Source organism: Gymnogyps californianus, chromosome 4 (genome assembly GCF_018139145.2).
Source record: "Gymnogyps californianus isolate 813 chromosome 4, ASM1813914v2, whole genome shotgun sequence".
Lineage (NCBI taxonomy): Eukaryota > Metazoa > Chordata > Aves > Accipitriformes > Cathartidae > Gymnogyps > Gymnogyps californianus.
Window position 1 is genome coordinate 19658887 of NC_059474.1, and position 20097 is coordinate 19678983.

General features: G+C 39.3%; 1 pseudogene; it reads left to right on the forward strand.

Moving 5' to 3' along the window:
- The first annotated feature begins 243 nt into the window (after window positions 1–243).
- LOC127015535 (cytosolic beta-glucosidase-like) lies at window positions 244–13722 on the forward strand (annotated as a pseudogene).
- Window positions 13723–20097: the final 6375 nt, after the last annotated feature.

The following is a 20097-nucleotide window of genomic DNA, read 5'->3' on the forward strand; positions in this document are numbered from 1 at the left end:
AGGAATACTTGGCTTGAGCTCATTTAGTTACATACAGTCTGTGTCAGTGCAAATGTAAAAACCCTAAAGCTAGTCTGGAAAAAATTTGCCTCTAGGTAGACTGAGATCTCTTATAGTTTTGTACTTACATGTGTTGAACAAAACAATGGGACAGTGAAATACTGAAATTCAGGTTGGGGTCTGCTTATTTGTTAGATGCAGGGAAAATTATCAGAGTAAGAAGGTGGGTGCATCCTAGGGGCCATGACATGCAGTGGGTCTAATGGAAATATAATTGCAGGTCCCACTACTGCAACAAGGAGTGGGTTCATGAGTCCAGAAATACAACCAGAAGTGGGGTCACAAATCTAGAAATTGGGTTGCCAGGAGAGTTTGAGATTAGTTGCTATAAAAGCAGCTTCTCTGAATTTTGAAGCTCTGCATCTTTCAGTATCTGCCTACTTATCTGGCATAGCCTGCTATCTCATTACTGTGAATCTGCCTTAACCTCTGAGGCAAATTTTGTTCACTCTTCCCCAGACTGCTTATGGAATATTTTCCTCCCACTCAATCTCTCCTAAAACCCATCTCTGTCTCTGTTGATTCCTGCTAGGGAATCAGCAGTGACACTTTTTAGCCTTGTTTTTATGGTTAAGCATTTTTATAAAACTTTTTATTGGGTTTTTATTGCTACTATCTCCTGTCTGCCCCTCTCCCCCTATTATTGAGTTACATATTTATTATATCTCTTGTGAAATTGAATTGTATGATTTTCTGGGAAAAGATTTAATGTCACTTACATTTTCAAAGGTGCCTACCAATAACATTTAATGATGTAAAAAATATGTGTTATTACTCTGGTTCATTAATACCTATTAATCATGATTTAAGGTGTCCCTGATGGGTTTTACTGTTAACTGTCCAATGCTTATCTTCTTGCAAATGAAAGCCTGAGGAGGCTGCTTCAACCAGAGAACATTAACTAGTTCATTGCATCAATTTTTGGTCATCTGTATAAAACATGTAATGGATATGTATGTTTGCCTAGACCATGTGTCAGCATGTGTTTTGGGAACAAATTGGTATGTTGTGCCTCATTTCCCCCTTCGTTCCTTTGTATTCAAGGGGCTTTTACCTTTCCTTTGAAAGACACTTGAGGAAATGCATGCCTGCTGTGAAAGCCTGATTTATTTTGCATTGCATCTGCACTGTCTGGTTCTGCAATGTGCACTTTGGAATTAAATCAGCTTCTCTGCATCTCTACAAAGGATTTTTTTTCCTAAGAGGTTGACTCTTTCATTGTGTGTATTTCTGGCAAATGTATGTGCATTAACTGTATTAGTGGCTTTTCTGTGTATGTTAAGGTTTGTCTTATTTTCCTTATCAAAGAAAATATCACTTATTGTGGTGGGTTGACCCTGGCTGGATGCCAGGTGCCCACCAAAGCCGCTCTATCACTCCCCCTCCTCAACTGGACAGGGGAGAGAAAATAAACCGAAAGGCTCGTGGGTCGAGATAAGGACAGGGAGATCACTCACCAATTACCGTCATGGGCAAAACAGACTCGACTTGGGGAAAAATTAGTTTAATTTATTACTAGTCAAATCAGAGCAGGATAATGAGAAATAAAAACAAATCTTAAAACACCTTCCCCCCACCCCTCCCTTCTTCCCAGGCTTAACTTTACTCCCGATTTTCGCTACCTCCTCCCCCCGCGAGCGGCGCAGGGGGACGGGGAATGGGGGTTTGGGTCAGTTCATCACATGCTGTTTCTGCCGCTCCTGCCTCCTCAGGGGGAGGAGGACTCACACTCTTCCCCTGCTCCAGCGTGGGGTCCCTCCCACGGGAGACAGTCCTCCACGAACTTCTCCAACATGAGTCCTTCCCACAGGCTGCCGTTCTTCACAAACTGCTCCAGCATGGGTCCCTTCCACGGGGTGCAGTCCTTCAGGAGCAGACTGCTCCAGCGTGGGTCCCCCATGGGGTCACAAGTCCTGCCAGCAAACCTGCTTCAGCGTGGGCTCCTCTCTCCACGGGTCGACAGGGCCACAGGTCCTGCCAGGAGCCTGCTCCAGCGTGGGCTTCCCACGGGGTCACAGCCTCCTTCGGGCATCCACCTGCTCCGGCGTGGGGTCCTCCACGGGCTGCAGGTGGACATCTGCTCCACTGTGGACCTCCATGGGCTGCAGGGGGACAGCCTGCCTCACCATGGTCTTCCCCACGGGCTGCAGGGGAATCTCTGCTCTGGCGCCTGGAGCACCTCCTCCCCCTCCTTCTTCACTGACCTTGGTGTCTGCGGAGTTGTTCCTCTCACACCTCACTCCTCTCTCTCGCTGCAGCTGCTACTCCCCTGTAACTTCTTTTCCCTTTCTTAAATATGCTATCCCAGAGGTGCTACCACTGTTGCTGATGGGCTTGGCCTTGGCCAGCAGTAGGGCCGTCCTGGAACCACTGGCATTAACTTTATCAGACATAGGGGAAGCTTCTGGCAGCTTCTCACAGAAGCCACCCCTGTAGCCCCGCCCACTACCAAAACCTTGCTACGCAAACCCAATACACTTATGTGTATAATGCTTTGCAGGAGTAGGTCCTCACCCAGAAAGATTTCAAAATCAAAAAGGTGGAAGAAGAGTAAAGAAGAAGAAAAAATAGTAGTGGTCATACATTATCGCATAGCAGTCCAATATGTGCAGATACTGACCTTGGCAGAAGCAGTGTGGATATAGTGGTATAATAAATGGGGAAAAAATTCCTGTAAGTCCAAAAAAAAATTGCAGTAGTGCCATCTAGTGTGCCAGGTGTTGCAGTTTTCTGGGAAGGGACAGTAAACTACTTTCAGCCCATCCCACTTGTTACAGCCATACCCTGCCTCGTCCTCCTGCTGCTGCTCCCTTCTCAGCCTGCTGACAGGAGAGCAGTAACAGCATTGACAGAAGGTAGAGAAAGAGACCTGAGGGCTGTTTTGCAGATGCTGATTCTGGCACACATGCCATAAGGTTGTCATTGCTGCTCTAGAAAAAATGAACATCCGTGGGACTTTAAAAAAGGAGAAAGATAGCTGTTCTGTCTGTACTCCCCTACAAATCTTCCTCTACTCATTGGTTTCCACTGCTAAACATGTAACGACTAAAACATCCTTTCTCACCTACTGCAGGCAAGTTGTTTTCGTGTTGGGAGAGAAAAAATATGAATTTGATGCCAGAAAAGAAGAGGTGCTGCTGGTTTTTGAAGCTTACTGAAAGGGGTGGAAATGACTTTCTGCCTGGTGGCTAAAGGATTTATGTTGAGTAGAGGGTCCACAAAGTCCTTTGGCTGGGAGGTGGGAGGTGAGAGGGAAGTGAAGGGGAACAGGGATCTGTTCTGTGTACTAATGCTTTGTACTAGGTGGAGCCCTTTTACCGTGACCACCCTAGGCTTTTCCACTGCTGCCTTTTCCACTTTCACTGTTAGCTGACTGAACCTCTCTGCTTTAATCCTGAGATATGCAAAGTGCATGGCTTGCCCTTCAGTGTGTGAAGCTGCACAGGGTTTATTTTTGTCTTCAGTATAGAATCTGCTTGTAACAAGTGGAAGAGTGATCGAGCCAGAAACCGTTGTCTGCAAATGAAGCCCACATCTCCATAGCATTGCATAATGCTGTGTATTCGCCTGTCCTCTGCAGCCGGTGCCAGAGGATATTGCTTTTCCAGTTGGATTTGCTTGGGGTGCAGCTACAGCAGCATATCAAATTGAAGGTGTCAATTTTTAGCTGCCAAAGTGTTAAGGAAGTTTTAAGTGAACGAAAAGTCTGGATCCAGGAAAGAAAGTGTTTGATCTTTGCCTTGTTATGTAGATGCTACATCTGATGCAAATCCATGTAGCACTTCTGTTTAAACACTTCTGGCCTAAGCAGAAAGAAGAGGGTAAAAGATGTTTCAAATCTCAGAAATATGGCTAGATAATGGAAATGGAGGAGGAACCTTGCACTAGCTATTGAGAGTGGGGGGAAAAAAGCAGATATAAGTAATTTTCCAACTAGTTCTTGAGTATTTCCTTTCTCTAGAGCTAATATAAGTAGATTACTATCAGTGAATCCGAAACTGAATGGGAGAACTACCTCATCAGACATTGGTACTCACAAGGGGTCCTCAGTTAGGAATTCATCTTCAAAGAATATGAAAAATGGTGAACTGAGAGGTTAACAGTTGGACTTGTGGAGGCCCCCCCCAGGGACATGTATCATGTTCCCAACTGAATGGTGGTGCTGATAAAGTGATTTGCCCAGCAAGATATGAAAATATGTGGCAGATTAGGGAATGTAAATCCATAAGGTACAGGGACACCTACAGCCATAACCCCCCCAAACTTTATCCCTTCATAAATGTGTGTTTAGAGACCTTTAAAATACGTATAGATCTGATTTTCTCATATTATACCCTGCAGCATACAGGTACTTAACTGCCATTGATTTCAGTACCTAAATGGGAGTTGTAGATCTAAAATTGTCTTTGAGGATGTAGCCTTTAGTTCTTGGTTATTGCTGAAAGCGAGAGTACTTGCCTGTGCTTGGTACCTTTTAACGAGCTCAGTTGGCTTCACCTAATAGACTGAACAGCTCGCTGTTCCCAGATTCTAACTCGAGTCCTGCAATGCGCATAGCTCTACTAATTTCTAAAATGTGAATTGTGTGTGCATATAGAATGACATTATAATTTCCTGCCTTTTGAGTGGCTAGATGTGCAACTTTAATGTTCTCTTAATGTATTTTTAATGAGCTTTCCTAAGGCGTCTGAGTGGGAGAAATGTAAAAAAAAAAATCTATAATGTAGTCTAGACACTACTCAAATGACCCTTTTCCCAAAGAAGTAAGAAACTCAACAGGGAATTCCTCCTCCTGAAAGCTTTGGAAGCTGTGCAGCTTCCAACTTAGAGGCAGCATGATTGAAGCAATAGTTCTTGTAGAGTCCAAACTCAGTTGCTGCACATATCACAAGATACACAGTGGATGAGGCAAGGGCTGACAGGCTACTTTATTTTTTACTGTCAGCTATGTATTTATGCACAGCACAACCTTCTCCACTCTGTATATTTCAAAGTGCTAAAAAATCATACCAATTGTACTCTGCATGCTCAAAGTGCAGATTTCAAAGGTTCATGACTCAGTCAAATCAAAATCAATTTGCACCAGAACACTCAAAAGCACTTCTTCTTACTGAGGGCCATTTCTATGCTAAATTTCAACTCTCTGCTGGATTTTTTTTTTTTTTTTTTTTTTGCGAGAGAGGGAAAAGTTGCAAAAAATTCTCATAATGGTAAAAGTGGTTTTCTTCACTTCTTTCATATGCCAAATAGTTGAACTGCATTAATTCAAACAAAATTTCATCTTTCAGGCAGAGACCAGGCCAAGAAAATTTCACTCCAAAAGGTGAAAGCACAGCTGAATTAGAAGAAAAGCTAACTTGGAAAAGTATGTGAAAACTTAAATATTCTGATCAGTAATATTCCTGCTTCACTACCTTCACCAAAATGGAAAAATATTCTATCTTAGTCCATTGTAATAATTGCAGAGAATAGAGAGCATGCATCAGGTTTCATGATAATTAATATTAATCATTTGATGACATGTTATGCCATGATTTGGTAGCTAAGTCTCACCTATGTGTTTGAAATGTAAAATCAGTTCCTCATCACTGTTGTTTCCTGGCCCCAAAGCTCGCTAAAACTCAGCGTATGGCTACACTGTGAAGTGCTGTGTAGCATGGAGGTTTCTGAGCAAGCTCAGAGGTGCAAGCTCGGTTCATTGAAGCAGAGCAGAGCTCTGTGCAGACTAATTGTGGCTCAGCAGGATACATTAGTGTATGCGGAGCTTTCTGTTGCCTTGGCTGGATTGCTTCCTACACTTTATTTAGCTAGCTCAGATAGTCTACACTGTACAGAGATGCTCTTCGAACAGCATGAAGAATGCTTGAAAGTGGGTCTGTTTGCTGCAGCCCCAGTCAGGGCTTCATAGTGACTAATGGCCACTGGAGTAGTACTGTCATACTCTGCTGAAAATCAAATGCTTCTCCTCCCTCCCACCTCCTTTGCTGAAGGAAGGTAGACAAAAAAGAAATCATTCAGCATCTGCTCTAGCTGCTGATTCTTAAGTGAAAGTGTGTTAGCTGCCCATTATGGCAGCTTTTGGCTTCCCTTCACTCCCACCGTAGTGAAAAAAGAGCTATATCATATCGATACGGTGCAGGAAGCCTGCTCTTTAAGGCTTCTAAATTCTAGGTACCGCCAAAAAATTACTGTTATTTGTTATTTCCTGCACTCCTCTAAAATGACTGTTTATTTCAGCAGGCATATTTGAAATCAGAAGCAGGATATAGAAAACTTTTAGTACTGTATTTTTCCGAGAAGCACACAGACAGAGCACAAAGTCTGTGATAAAATCTGAGATTAAGAGAAACTCAAACTGTCTGGATCTAAAATTTGACCTACTTTGAAGGTTGTCCCATGTAAGAGTTTAATTTACTGACCAACCAAATGTAGATGTATCGGTGTTCCTGTGCTGCAATAAAATTCTGTAAAGAACATGAAATGTGACAATGATCTTTGAAAAGCTAGGTTATAGAAGTGATATTACAGATTTTAGTAATGCTTTAAATTAAGTGTCTTCAATATGCTTAACCTTGCATTAAACTTAGATTTAATAAGACAGATGTGTATTAAGTACTGAATATACTTAAGGGAGCAATCTTGCGTTGGCAGGGGATGGACTCAATGACCTCCTAATAGTTCTCCTCCATCTCTAATTTCTATGATACTAATTGATTATTAAAACACTTTTATTGAGGATTGATATGTAGCTATTATATAGTTATTAATCTTACAACACAACTGATATTTAATTTATACATGATTTTAACATGCTATGTCATTTTAGTTTTTAAAGAGTAACCCTGGAACAGTGCATTCACTGGGGCTCTGAAAAATCTTGCTGGTAAATGACGTTGGCCATTTTGGGGTTATTTGGAATTTTATGATAAAATCAAACTTTGCAGAGGTTTACAGAGCTCTCCACATGAAAAATGAAGTGTTTGCCTCAGCTGCAGCATTGCTCTGGAAAGACAAAGAAGCTTGTCGTGAAGAAAGGTGCATTTATTTGGTTTAAATACTATGTGATGTTAGTACTGTGTAATCTTAAACAACAGCTAAATTTTGAATATTTAAAAGTTAATCTGTCTATCTCAATTTTGGAATTGTGAAGAAATTTTCCAAAACTATGAAAGTGAAGAAAATGGTGCAGGGTTTTTGAGCATTCAAAATTCATTTCTGTGAACGTTTGGCTAAGCAAAAAGCAGAAGTTTTGCAGAGCTGTGTTATTAATTCAGCTTGCATATGCCTAAGGCCATGGCTCATAATGGCATTCCTTTCTTTTTAACAGACTGTCAGGATTTTCAAAGGACATCCAGAAAGCCATAAGTGCCTATTTGTTGGATGTATTTCTCATACCCTAAAGGCTTTCTTTGATATGGACTGATCTTTTACATTTATGGATGGAAGTTGCATTAGAAAATGCCCTTTGTGAAAACCTGTAATATCTCAAGAGTTGCAAACATCTGATTTTTTGCTAAGGAAATATGAAAAGTGTCAGAACCCTGAATGCTTTTTAAAACAGGATTTTCAAATAATTAGCAGCAAGCACAAATATGAATAAATGCAAAACCTAATGCAAATACATACTAATGCGTGAAAGTTCCTAGTTACTTTCAATGATATAAGGATGCTTATTTTGCTCATAGGATTTTGAGGGTTTTGTGCCTACTTTGTGATAAATATTTACATTCAACATATGTCTTTTGATGTCAAAAGTGTAACGACCAAGTTTTGTTTTTCAAGCAGAAGGCTGGAATGCAGATGGAAAGGGCCCTAATGGCTGGGACACATTCACCCATCAGGGAGGAGATCGAGTTTTCAAGAACCAGACTGGTGATGTAGCTTGTGGCAGCTACACTCTGTGGGAGGAAGATTTGAAATGTATCAAACAGCTTGGATTGACTCATTATCGCTTTTCTCTTTCCTGGTCACGTCTGTTACCTGATGGGACGACAGGTTTCATCAACCAGAAAGGCAATTGTTTCTTAAAAATAGAAGGTTGCAGCTTTAATTCAAGGTTATTGCTGCAGTCTGGCATAATTAATCCAGTATGCTATTCTGCAGTGTAGCTTTGAAATTGCAACTTTTTTCAGAGTAATTATGGGATGATTTTTTATAGGTTTGCAACAACTTACTAATTAATATTCTAGATCCCCTTGGATAGCACAATCTTTTGGGATACGATTAGTATTATGTTTCGTATGTATCTTTTTGCTTACTCCAGTTTTTTTAATTGTAACTCTAAATCATTTTGCTTCATCAGAATGTTTGTACTTACAGGGATCCTAGCCATGAGGATATTTTTGGATGGCTTACAATAGACAAGTATCTTATTTGGCAAATGCATTTAGATAGTTTATCAGTATACTTTGATGAACTTCACATCGACTGTTTTGCACTGAGGGACATACTTTTCCCAGATATTTTCTTTAGCAAATTAGAGAGGATTCTTCAGACTCAGGTAGGAACTGTGGTTAGTTCTGTGACAAACACAAGACAGTCCCTGCTCTGAAGAGAAGAGTTTTCACAGTCTCAGCAGACAGCATAAAAGTGAAAGGGATACAGCACATAACAAAGCTGGTCAGATTGCTAAAAGTCAGCTATAAAATCTATTACACTTCTGATTTGTTTATTTTAATTCCATTGGTATGGACTGGGGGAAAGATTAAGGTCATTCACTAGGAAAAGATAGGAAATGGCAACTTTGCCTGCAGAACATAGGGAATGGAAGAAAGAAGAAATAAAAAGAGAACTGTGAAGAATAAAAGCAACTGAAGCTGAACCAGAAAGGATGAGAGAATCAAAGTAGTTGGCTGAAGTCTCTTGTATGCTGGGAAGATAACGTTCCAAGGAGAAAAAAGCAAAGTAGATCTGGATGAACCTCTGAGTCCTAGTTCTGCCTCCTACTCTTCTGAATCTCAGTTCTACCAAGAAGATATATATCTTTATACTTCTGGGGCAGTGTTTGCCTTGGCAATTCTTTTCTTCCCCTGGTTTGAAGATTGCAATGATGGAAGGATACAAAGGGAAAGGTTTTCTTAGAAAATGTTCTTCACGTTATCCTGATCTGTACTAGGAAGATACCAGCAGAAGCAATATTTTTCTGCAGAATTTTGGTCACGTAGGGTTTGGCTGTTCAATAGGCAGCAGCCTGTCCTCTGCATCCTGCAGATTACGGTTTTCACCAGAAAGTGGAGGAGCCTTTGTTTCAAGAATTCAGAAAGAGGGGCTGGTGAATCTGCTGTAAACAGACCAACCAGCCGTTCTCCCCTGCAGAGCATGACTGCAAAAACCATGCCAGCATCCCGGAGAGGCTTGAATGGAAGCCTTTCCTTTGCCACCAAAATTTACAATATGCAGCCCACTTTCACTGGCACAGCTTGCCCTTCCCTAGGAACGCTTTTTGTGGTGTGTTGAATTTAAATTTGGCTGAGTCCTTGTGGTTTCTTTCCTGTACTGATATTGCCTCGGCTGGGGCTGCAGGCACTGTGCAACTCCACAGGGCTGCCTACTGAATGGACTTTGTTATTTAGATGTCAGAGTGGGAGATGATAGCAAGCAGACATTCTGAATGCACTTGGTAAGGAAAGCTAACATTTTGACAAAACTCAGCTGTAATTTCAGAAAATGTTCGCTTGATCCCCAGTATAGGCAGTTGTCTGATTAATATTATGAACTTTACATTTAACGAAAGGGCATTGGAGGAACTCCAAGTAGGCCAGCTTTCGTTAGGCAGGAGTTCACTTCTCTTGTGCAGTGATCTGTTGAAGCAATTGTAACTGCATAGCATGGAAAGGCCATCATCTTCTATATAAACATTTTTACAAAGAGCATGTGGAGAATTAGAAAGCTTAGAGCAATGTCCTTTCAAATAAAATCATTCACACCAACTGATTCACTACCAATTTCACACCTAAGACATAGGACATTTGAAAACCTTTAAAACCATTCTGTTTCTAACTCGGTGGGGGAGGGTCTTTTAAAGCAGCAATGTTGTAGGTGTATTGTTCCTAAGACGTGTCAGGTTTTAAGTTAAAACTTACACCAAGTTTGTTTTTAAAGTATTTTTGTACAATTATTGTTACCCTAGAAGGTGCCCTGAGCAGAAGTTGTTAGCTGTTAAACACTAGGTGTCAGTGTGGAGGGAGACAGAAGTAGTAGCCGTGGGGGTATCGAGTCTGGGAGAGTTTGATGCTATGCCTCACTTCAGCATGAAGGTAGGGAATCAGGATGGGGAGAGAAGATGACAGAAAGGAGAAAAGAACAATCCTTCACTTTCCAGTGTCAAAATGCTCCTTAATGTCTGTAATCCCAAAATTTCGGGGTGTCTCCACAAAAACCTTATATACACACTTTCTCAGAAGAACGTTTTCTTTTGTATTTCTGCTTCTAGCTGACCCACAGATACAGCCATAGAAACTAAATCAGGCTACTCTGGAAGGTATGAGACAATCCAAAAATTTGACTTGACATTTACATTTTTCAGGGATGCAGTTCTATTTCTCTTCATTTCCTAACACAAAATATAAATCTTTTCCAATATTGGTGTTTAATTGAGATGTAAAAAATGAATGATAGCTGGTTGCACTTAAATGTTTTAAATTGTACTAAGTAATTTATAATCTGAAAATTAGAATGAGAAATGCTAGTGTCTTCTAGGCACGCATTACTCTCAATATGGTAGAACAGTTTCCTGTACCAGCGAAGGATTTCTTTTTTCCCAGTTTAAGCTTATGTAGTAAACCTTGTAGTCCCACCAGCAAACAGTTAATGCACACCCAGTCCCACTGAGGTCAAATAGGTCCCTGTTCAAAAGTAACAGTAACAAACTGTATTTCCTCCCAATTGCTCTTGCAAATTGCAAGAATTTGCTTTTCAAAATTTGGAATTCTGGTATATTCCTTCCTCTTTTACATGGGTGAATTCTCAGGCACAGGCATGTATCTCCTCAGAATTCAACGTGTATTTCTGGTGCTGTATTCGGAAGGAAAAGCAAACTACCTGTGAGATTTATTGTGAATTACTTTGTAAACAAACTTATTGAGTCTTGCTGTGCTAAAGGATGTGTATGCACCTGTTTGTTTAGGAGAAGGCACTGTCTAAATCTGGGGTTCATAATTGATTGGTGCAGTAAATGTTGTCTCAAAAAAGCCATTTGATGGAAATCCTTATGATCAGTCATCTGAAGTTAGGATAATTTGAAGTCTAATACTGTCCTTTTAAGAAGAAGGTAGTATGAGGTTCTATGTTGGCATTTTTAAATATCGATACAGGGTAAGCTGAACCTGAAAATACCAGGGAATATATAGTACAATAGGAATATATAGTACAATATAGTACAGACATATTTACTAATGAACAAGTTTTCGGCTTTGGATTAAACAAAACCTCTGGTTCAGAAACTGTTAAGAATAATAATCTACACCATACATAACCTCCTAAGCATACGTTTTGTTAACCTTTGCAACTTAGTCTTCCTCCTCCTCCTTTCTGCTGTGTTTTCAACTTCTTTAGACCTTTCTCAGTTCTGGGTTTCAATACAGCAAGGCCTTGGGATAGACATTTCATAAGCACCTATGTCTTATTAGGATATGTAGTAGTCTAAGACCCACAAAATTTTTAGAAGTTTTAGGTTCCTAAGGTTCTTAAACACTTTGGTGTATTTAGCCCAATTCTCTGAAGCAAAGGCCAACTGATTTCTACATTCCACCAGCATGATAGAGACCTATTCCTGGCTGGAGCCTCTTAGCTTAACAAATAATAATTCAAGGCCACTCTTGGCCTTTTCCAATTACCGCACTAAACCAGATAGTTCATGTAAAAGAGCAAGCTAATTGATACTCTTTGAACCAGAGCTTATGATGTGTTTTGCAATATCTAGTGTTTTCAGAAGGCTTAAAAGCAATGTAGTTGTGTTTGGATGTAAGCAAAATTAAAAATGCCTGTGTGAGAGCTTAAGGTATCCTGATATTTAAACTTAGAGTGACCTCTCAGCAGCATAAAAATAGTCCTTTAGGAAACATATTCATGTCAGGCACTGCTAAATCTGAACAGAAGGTGAATTCCTTTTAAGCCTCTAGAAATACATCCCCAGTACTGGCCAGCTTTAACAACACATCCAGGAAATTAAAGTTGATGTCTGTCTTATCAAGGGGGGATAAGAAAGGTTGGAAGTCATGAGCTTTTAGAGAGGTGAGCTAATTCCTTCTTGCAGTTAGAGGGACTGAGCAGTCTGCAGCAGTGGCAGTGTAAAAGGAAGAGAGTTGGTTTCTTGGATAAACTATTGCCAAGCCATTCAAATTGGTGGCTAAAGAGACCAGTGCCCTAAACTCCATCTAAAACCTAGTAAAACCCAATGAAAAACCTTAAATGTTATGTAGATCTAATGAGGGAATCTTTGAATTCACACCATTGCAAAATATTGAATGCATTGACAGTATCTTCTTTGTCTTGATGCTGGCACAGACAGTGATGGAGAATGGAAAAGTCTAGAGGAAACAGCTCACCCAGCTAGCCAAGTTCAAATCATAAAAGATGAGCTTAGTTACCTTGCTGAGTGTGGCACTAAACTTTTTAAAAGACACAGTTCTCAAGGAGAGAAATGCTTTCGTTAGAACAAATGTACCTGTCAGGCTCTCAAGTGTCAGGATTTTTCCAACACACTTGCGTCTTGTACATGCAGCCAGGCTGCCATTCAGGCATTTAAATGAAAGGATTATATTTTCATGTGACCAGCACCCATCAGAATTATGCTTCTCCTGGGGAGTTGCTGTCCACTGATCTATTTTGAAAATTTGCATCCTCATTTCATTTTATGTGCCTGGTTGGAAGATTTTGTGTGCTGAGCATTTTTGCCAACTCTGGGGTCTTGTAACAGTAGTCAGCATGCAGTTGAGAGGAAATATTTGCATCTCATAACAGAGAAAATGTGCAGTGAGGTTTCTTCGTGTGTTAAAATGTGATAAAGTTATTAAGTTAACCCTTTTTTGTTTCTTTTAATATTTTCAGGAGTCAATTATTGCAGCAAAGCCATTAATAACATGGGAAATGGCATCCTGCTCCCTGTATCACTTTGACTTACCTCAGTCCTTAGAAGATGAAGGTGGCTGGAGATCTGAAAAGATCGTTGAGACCTTTGATATTCATGCAAAGTATTGCTTCAGAACATTTGGAGACTGAGTGATCACTATTAATGAGCCTTATGTTGTTGCTATAGGTGGCTGTGAAAAAGGTATAGCCCCAGCATTGGTACCAGAGCTTACAAGGCAGCTTAAAATATGATAAAAGCTCATGGTAAAGCCTGACACAGTTGCAATAAGATATTTAGAGAAAACAATGTGGCCTTGTGTCTATAGCTCTGAACTCAGATTGGTAGAACCTCTACAAATTCTGCAGCAGATCAAAAAGCGACTAAAGGGTACCTGTCCTTTACCTTAGATGGGTTTGTCAGGACAATATTTGCTCGGTGTTGAATATCCAGCCATCATGACGTCCCAGATTTCTGCAATGCCTTCAAAGCAGGTTTACTTATCATCAAGGCTTTTGGAATTCACTAAAGAGGAAAAAATAATGATCACGGGTACTGCTGACTTCTTTGCTCTGTTAAACTTAAGACTGCTCTGAACTGTTAAACTTAAGATGAAGAAAACGCAGACAAGAAGCTAAGTGTTTCAATGGACTGTGAAGCTGAGCAAATAATGGATCCTTCTTGGCCTGTTGCAACTGGGAGTTTATGGCTGGCTGTAGTACCATGGGGTTTGCACTGACTTCTGTGTTATATCGAGGAATGACCTAAGGCTCACAGGACCGTTTTACCACCATTAGCTGGCCAATGAGGGGATCCGAGAATCCAATGAGTAATACTGGTGATCTGGGTTTTTTTGAGGAGCCCATCTGGATGGCATAAGACATCGTACAAGATATAAATAAACAAGTCACCTTGGGATTCTTAATTTAATTTTTGCATGCTGGCTATAAAGAGTAGAAGCCTTAGTGTTTTCCTATTGCCTTTGTACTTGATAGCTATTTTACAGTTTGAAATGACACACCAGTGTTATATCATCTTTGGAACTCCAGAAATGATCTTTCTAATGCCAGCAGTAAGGCTTTCCTGGCATGCATCTACTCCTGGCAATGGGACGTGTGGTGACTGCCAGTACCAAGGGGTTAAGGAGCAGTGACAATAAGCAGATGCTAATGCAGGAAAGATATTTTAGTCTTCTCATTAAAATAAGTCATTTCACTGTCTTCATGGATATTTGCACAGTTTTGCTTTTCCATTGTTAGTCATAAAAGGTCAGCTCATGGAAAATTAAGTTAATAGGGTCAGTGCAATTTGATGAAAACTAGTTTTAGTTTGTAGCTTAGAAAAGATAGAGGGTAATGCATCTGATTTTATGGACTTTCTTACATCTGTTCTGAATAAAACTTCTGCTCTCTTGTTCTAGGATACATATAATAACTCTATAATTTACATCACTGAGAATGGGTTTTCCCAAAGTGACCCTGCTCTACTTGATGACAGTCAATGATGGGAGTATTTCAGGCTGATTTTACAGGAAATTTTAAAAGGTACCATTTAAAATGATGAAAGATCAATTGTGCAGACTTAATATAATTTTACTTTGTGCTTATTTGCATTCAGCAATGACCAATAATTCTTGAAGCTAAAACTCATGTAAATCGGAGTAAAGTGATGTGATTAGGAAATAAAATGTTTAGCTGAAACAAAAGCAAGTAGTTTTAATCCTACTCCCCCATCTTGGGGTGGAAACAGATGAAAAGGTGCTCCATACATACATTATTTCTAAACTCTCAGTTTTATAGGGCCATTGTTCTTCATTGAGCAAAGCAACCACATTGATCTTCAAAAGTGCTTATCATTGATACTTCTCATTGTGAAGGATGTATAGTTGAGTGCACCTGAAAACCTGACCATTGCATCTCATAATATCCTTACAGAATACAACCTCCCATACGCAATGAGGTCCATGTAATAATTAATTCCTGTACAGGGCCACTAAGTCATTATAGCTCAGCTTCTGCCTTTATGTCAGGACGGCCAAAAGTGTTCAGCACTGGTGAAACTCTTTTTTTTGAAACATGCTTTACCATTAGTTTTGATAGAAACAAAGTTGGTCCAATTTCCAATCTTCTGAAAATTCCTTCCTTACCTTCTTCTGTTGGTAGTATTCTCTGAGGTAATTTACAGGGAGTAGATCTCACTATGTATTAAGTGAACTATATTTTAAAATGCCAGTTCATTTAGATAACAGCTAGTCCCTCTGTTGCATTTGTCCAAAGTGTTCACAATCATGAACGTCATATCATAGTTCAATAGTTTTTTGTAGCCATTTTTCCATCTTCATGCTTCTTTTTTACTTTTGCTGTTTATATTCTTTATTTTATCCTTACGTTCATTGAAATATTCATTTAAAAGCTACCTTTTTATCTTCTTCCTTTTCATTTAAAGTTGCAATTTAGACTTGTCATCCATACCAATTAACTTTTTTTCTTCAACTAAGTAGAAGATGCAAAGGACCATTTTCTGGCACTGAAACCAACTGCTAGGGCCTACTTCTATCTGAAGAAGGCAGACCATCTTCTAGCTGCCTTTGGAGAGCACTTCCTGGGCTGTGCCGTATCTGGCCCCAAGCCATGTCTGGAGAGTAATAGTTGGCATCGGACAGCGGTTTTGTCAAGGAGTTCTGTTTACTTATAAGGTAGTAGACAGGATATCTGGATTGGACTTTCTCTGAAGATGTAAAGAAATGAATAACCATTGGATTCTCACTGTTTGAAGAAATGGGATTCATTTACCAAATCTAGTTGTTTTACAATGTACAATGGCTTATCCTGAAGTAAACATTTAGGTTAGGTCTGAGGAATCATGCCTTAGTGCATTCGTTGACACAGTTCTCTTCATGCATAGTAAGGAAAGGAAGGGGACTAGCTCTGAGGTAGATGCTTATATGGGAGACATCAAGAGTTGGGTAAAATGAACCTTTGCCATTTGTTCAGTCCAACAAAGCTTTTAAACATGTATGTGGTCTGACTGTAATCAGTGCAACCTTACACATGTTTAGTTATATGTGCAGTTTGACATTGAGTTGGATTGATGTTTATCATTTTATCCAGTAAAAAGCATGGTGGAACACTGGTTGAAACAGGTCCCTGTATGCAAAGATAATATAAATATTAATTCCATCAGCTGTAAGGCACTCTATGAAGAAATGCCAGTAACATTATCGCCGTGTAACTTCTCCCCTGCTACTCTGAGTAAAGTTTGTTAAGGCCACTCTGTATGTACTGACCCACGAATGAGCAACCCATTTCTAGTTTTCAGCTCAGATATCCTGCAAAGCAGGATATTCAAAGATGTTCACTTTATTCAATGCTTAAATGCTTAACCATTTATTAATTGTAATGTGAAGCAGAACAGTTTAATTGCTCTGCATGCAGTATCTACTGTACAATAATTCCTTATCTTTTGAGCTAACTTTTGAAATGATTAGTACAGGCTCATTCATGCAATGAGCTCTGGGTCATGACAGGGGCCTGTGTGGATTCTGCTGTGGGATTTGGGCATGCCTACTTACTTTTGTCTAACCAAGAAATAAATATACTTCACTACAAAGGAGAGTGTATCTACAGCCTGTTACTGCACTTCTTAATAGAAATATTTTAATATGTTGTAATTGGATTGATAGTATCCGCATTTTATCTTTTTGCTCTAAAAACCCTCTTAGCTTTTAGAATACATGCTTGCACTAATTATGTTAATTTTGTCAGCCAAAATTTTCAAAATAATAAAGAGCTTCCCTTTTCAAGACCTTGTGTTTTAGAAAGAGCTATGCTCTAGTACTCTGAAAATCAGATACTTCAATGCCTCTCAAGCTAGGTAGCAAGAATGCTGGTGTCCAAAATTCCTAAAATTTTTACTATCATCAGGACTATTTAAATCACAAGATTTTGGAGGGCAGGAGCAGTCCTGAGTTGGTACAGCAACCTTCACCCACTAAGACTGTGATTACGCAGTATGGATAAGTAATAAAACCACTGTATGTTACCCCTATGCTTTATTTTTAGAAAAAGATTTTGATGCTGTCAGAGAAAATTGAGATTTTTATTTTTTGGGCAGTGTTAGTTAATAAGACCAGAAAGAGCAACGTAAACATGAACTAGGAAATAGAGAGTGAACAGCATGCAGCTACTATAAATATATCATATTATAGCTATTATACATGGAAAATAGTTTTTAAATGGGTACAACTGCTGCCATGTTGCTTCTGCACTATATGAATAGATAAAAGCATCAATATTTTAATAAATGTGGATATACATATTTAGCATCTCTATCGAGCCATAAGCATGCATGGTGCTTTACAGATAAATGAAAATTATGTCTTCTTACCCCAAGGAACTGAAAATCTAATTTAGATACAATGCATGGAGAGATGATGAACAGAAAGCTGGATGAAAGGTAAAAAGAGAACATGGATCAGAGTAGTGAAAAGCTTTTTACTATGGTTGCTCTTCCTTAATTTTATGTAATGTATGTTAAGGATGACATCTAGACCAAAGATCAAGGCTGCCAATAACAAGGTAATTGAAACTACTTAGTTTTGAAAAGTGGTACCTTCTAAAAGAGACAGTAGAGTTTCATAAAGTCTATGGAGGAGAGCAATGCAAATAGTGGGTAAACTATTGCCAGAGGCAGCTGATGGAGAAGAGCAATGAAGTTATTCCATAATCTGGCTGGTAGAAGATTATTAATAATGCTGATGGGGAGGAAAGAATGAATTAAATGAATTTTAGGTTGCAGGGAGCTGCAAGAAGTAGGCACTGGAAAGAGCGTTGAAGTTAGTAGGAATAGAAAGTAAAGAAGTTGAGGATGATGTGATGTGATACAGGCAGAGGCAAATAAGAGGGAGATGAACAAGAATAAATGTAGACAAACAGGACTAGATTTGGGAGTGAATAGAAAACATGAACATTTAATTTGGAGTCAGCTAGAAGGTCAACAATAAAAAATGCAGGGCAAATAGGAGAAATTATTGTGAGGAGAAAGGGATGGGTAAAGCTTAATAATTCAGATGGTGTTAATTTTTGCCTTAAATATGCTTGAATGAAGCAGAAGAGAAAATGAGATACAGAGAATGCTGACTGCAATGGGAAGTGCAGAGCAGAACTAAAACTGACAGTAAGCAAGGTGGTGCAGTTAAGAGGATTTTAAAAAAATGCACCTTAAGTTAAATGCAGTCCTTTATGGACAGCTTTTTTTGTCCTTTTTTCCCTCAGACTTCTAAGAGTTGTTATAAAACCTTTTATATATTGTCATCACTGTACACTTTGACCTTGCTTTCATGAACTAACCATTTAGTCTCTGTTGTAGATACGTACAAACCTGCTTTTGCTGCATTCCCATGCACATAAAACAGTGAGGTTATAATGCAATACTGTACTTCATGAAAATATGATTTATTGTTAAATTAAATATGGATGTCATAATGTGAGCCCCTCAGGTCAACTATAAGCTTGAACGTTATTGAAAGAGCTGCAGCAGCAGCTCTGTTTCTTCATTGCTGCTGACAAAAATGCCTCTACAAATAGAATACAACAATGCAGACATATTAAGGAGTCTCTGAGCTGTGCTGTCCCTGGCATAACATTGCCATGTGACATTTTCAAGAACTATAAATACATTGACTGCATTATAGTGTAAAAGTTAAGAAGCTTTGCAGTAGTCACTGCAGAAGCGTGAAAATCAGGCTGAATTTGTTGTGAATACTATGAGGGATTCAAAGCTGTAAAAAAAAAACCAAACCCAAACAAACAAACAAAAACTAGAAACCCCTAAAATCATAAAGATATAGCTAGCATAGAACAGTGTCTTTATCAGATTTTTAATATAGTTTTAAAAGGTCCAGAATACATAAGTATGATTCCATAAAGTTCCAGTTAAATGCCAGTTTTATAACTTCACGTTATGACAAGAACAGCCACACATATTTTCTTAGGAAAGGTGTCTGAGACCACCTCTAGACAATAGAAACGACCACTTTGTAGCACTATTTTCTTGTTACTGAAAGTTTATACCTCATTTTTTTCACATTAATCCTTTAATCTGAATGTTTTAATCTGCAAGTGATCACTTTTTTTTTTCAATTCCAATTAATCAGCAATTTCCAATTCCAATTCAATTTTGCAATTTCCAATGCAAAATTATGAAGGAACATTTTTTTTCTCCAAAATGCTTTGCAATCTGCCTTCAAAAGTATCTTCAGTGAAGATAGCAAAACACAGTTCTGTGCTCGTGTTGGGAAAATTTCTGCTGGAACCAGGGTAATAGGAGTCTGGTCAGTACAGCAACAGAAGAGGATCATCTCTCTGAAAAAAAGATACGTGAGTGGATCTCTTGCTTGCCAGTTTCTTGATTTTGATTGAAAAGATTAAATTAAAAGCAAGATTATGCAACAGCTGCTAGATGTCTATGGGCCGATCAGATAGTCCCTGGGGAAAGGGCTGCAGAAGACGCTGGAGCTCTGTGTGCAGTGTTAGGAAGAGGGTAGCTAAACTGAGTGGTGCAGCAGTTTGTTCAAGTTGTTGGGAATCTGGATGTAACCAGTATTTCACATCCTCATGCGGTACCTGGGATGTGCTTTGATTCAAAAGTAACTAGACCCCAGCCCCCAGTGAACTGTTAGTTTTCAAAAGTGTTAGCGACTGCAGCACAAGAATAGTTCGTACTCTGTAGAGGAGAGATACTGTGTGGGAGGTTTTGTGACTACTAGTTACCTCAGAGAGGATAACCTAAATATTTAGGCACTGTGGATGTTGTACTACTGCTGGATAGCTTGTGATTAAGTCCATACTAGAACCCCCTTTGGGGTATGACTTTTGTTACAAACAGAGGATTTGCTTTCTTAGATAGAAGTACTACTGCATTGTTGAAGCAAAGTTCAGGAGTCTTCAGCTTTGCTGCTAGTTGTCTCAGTT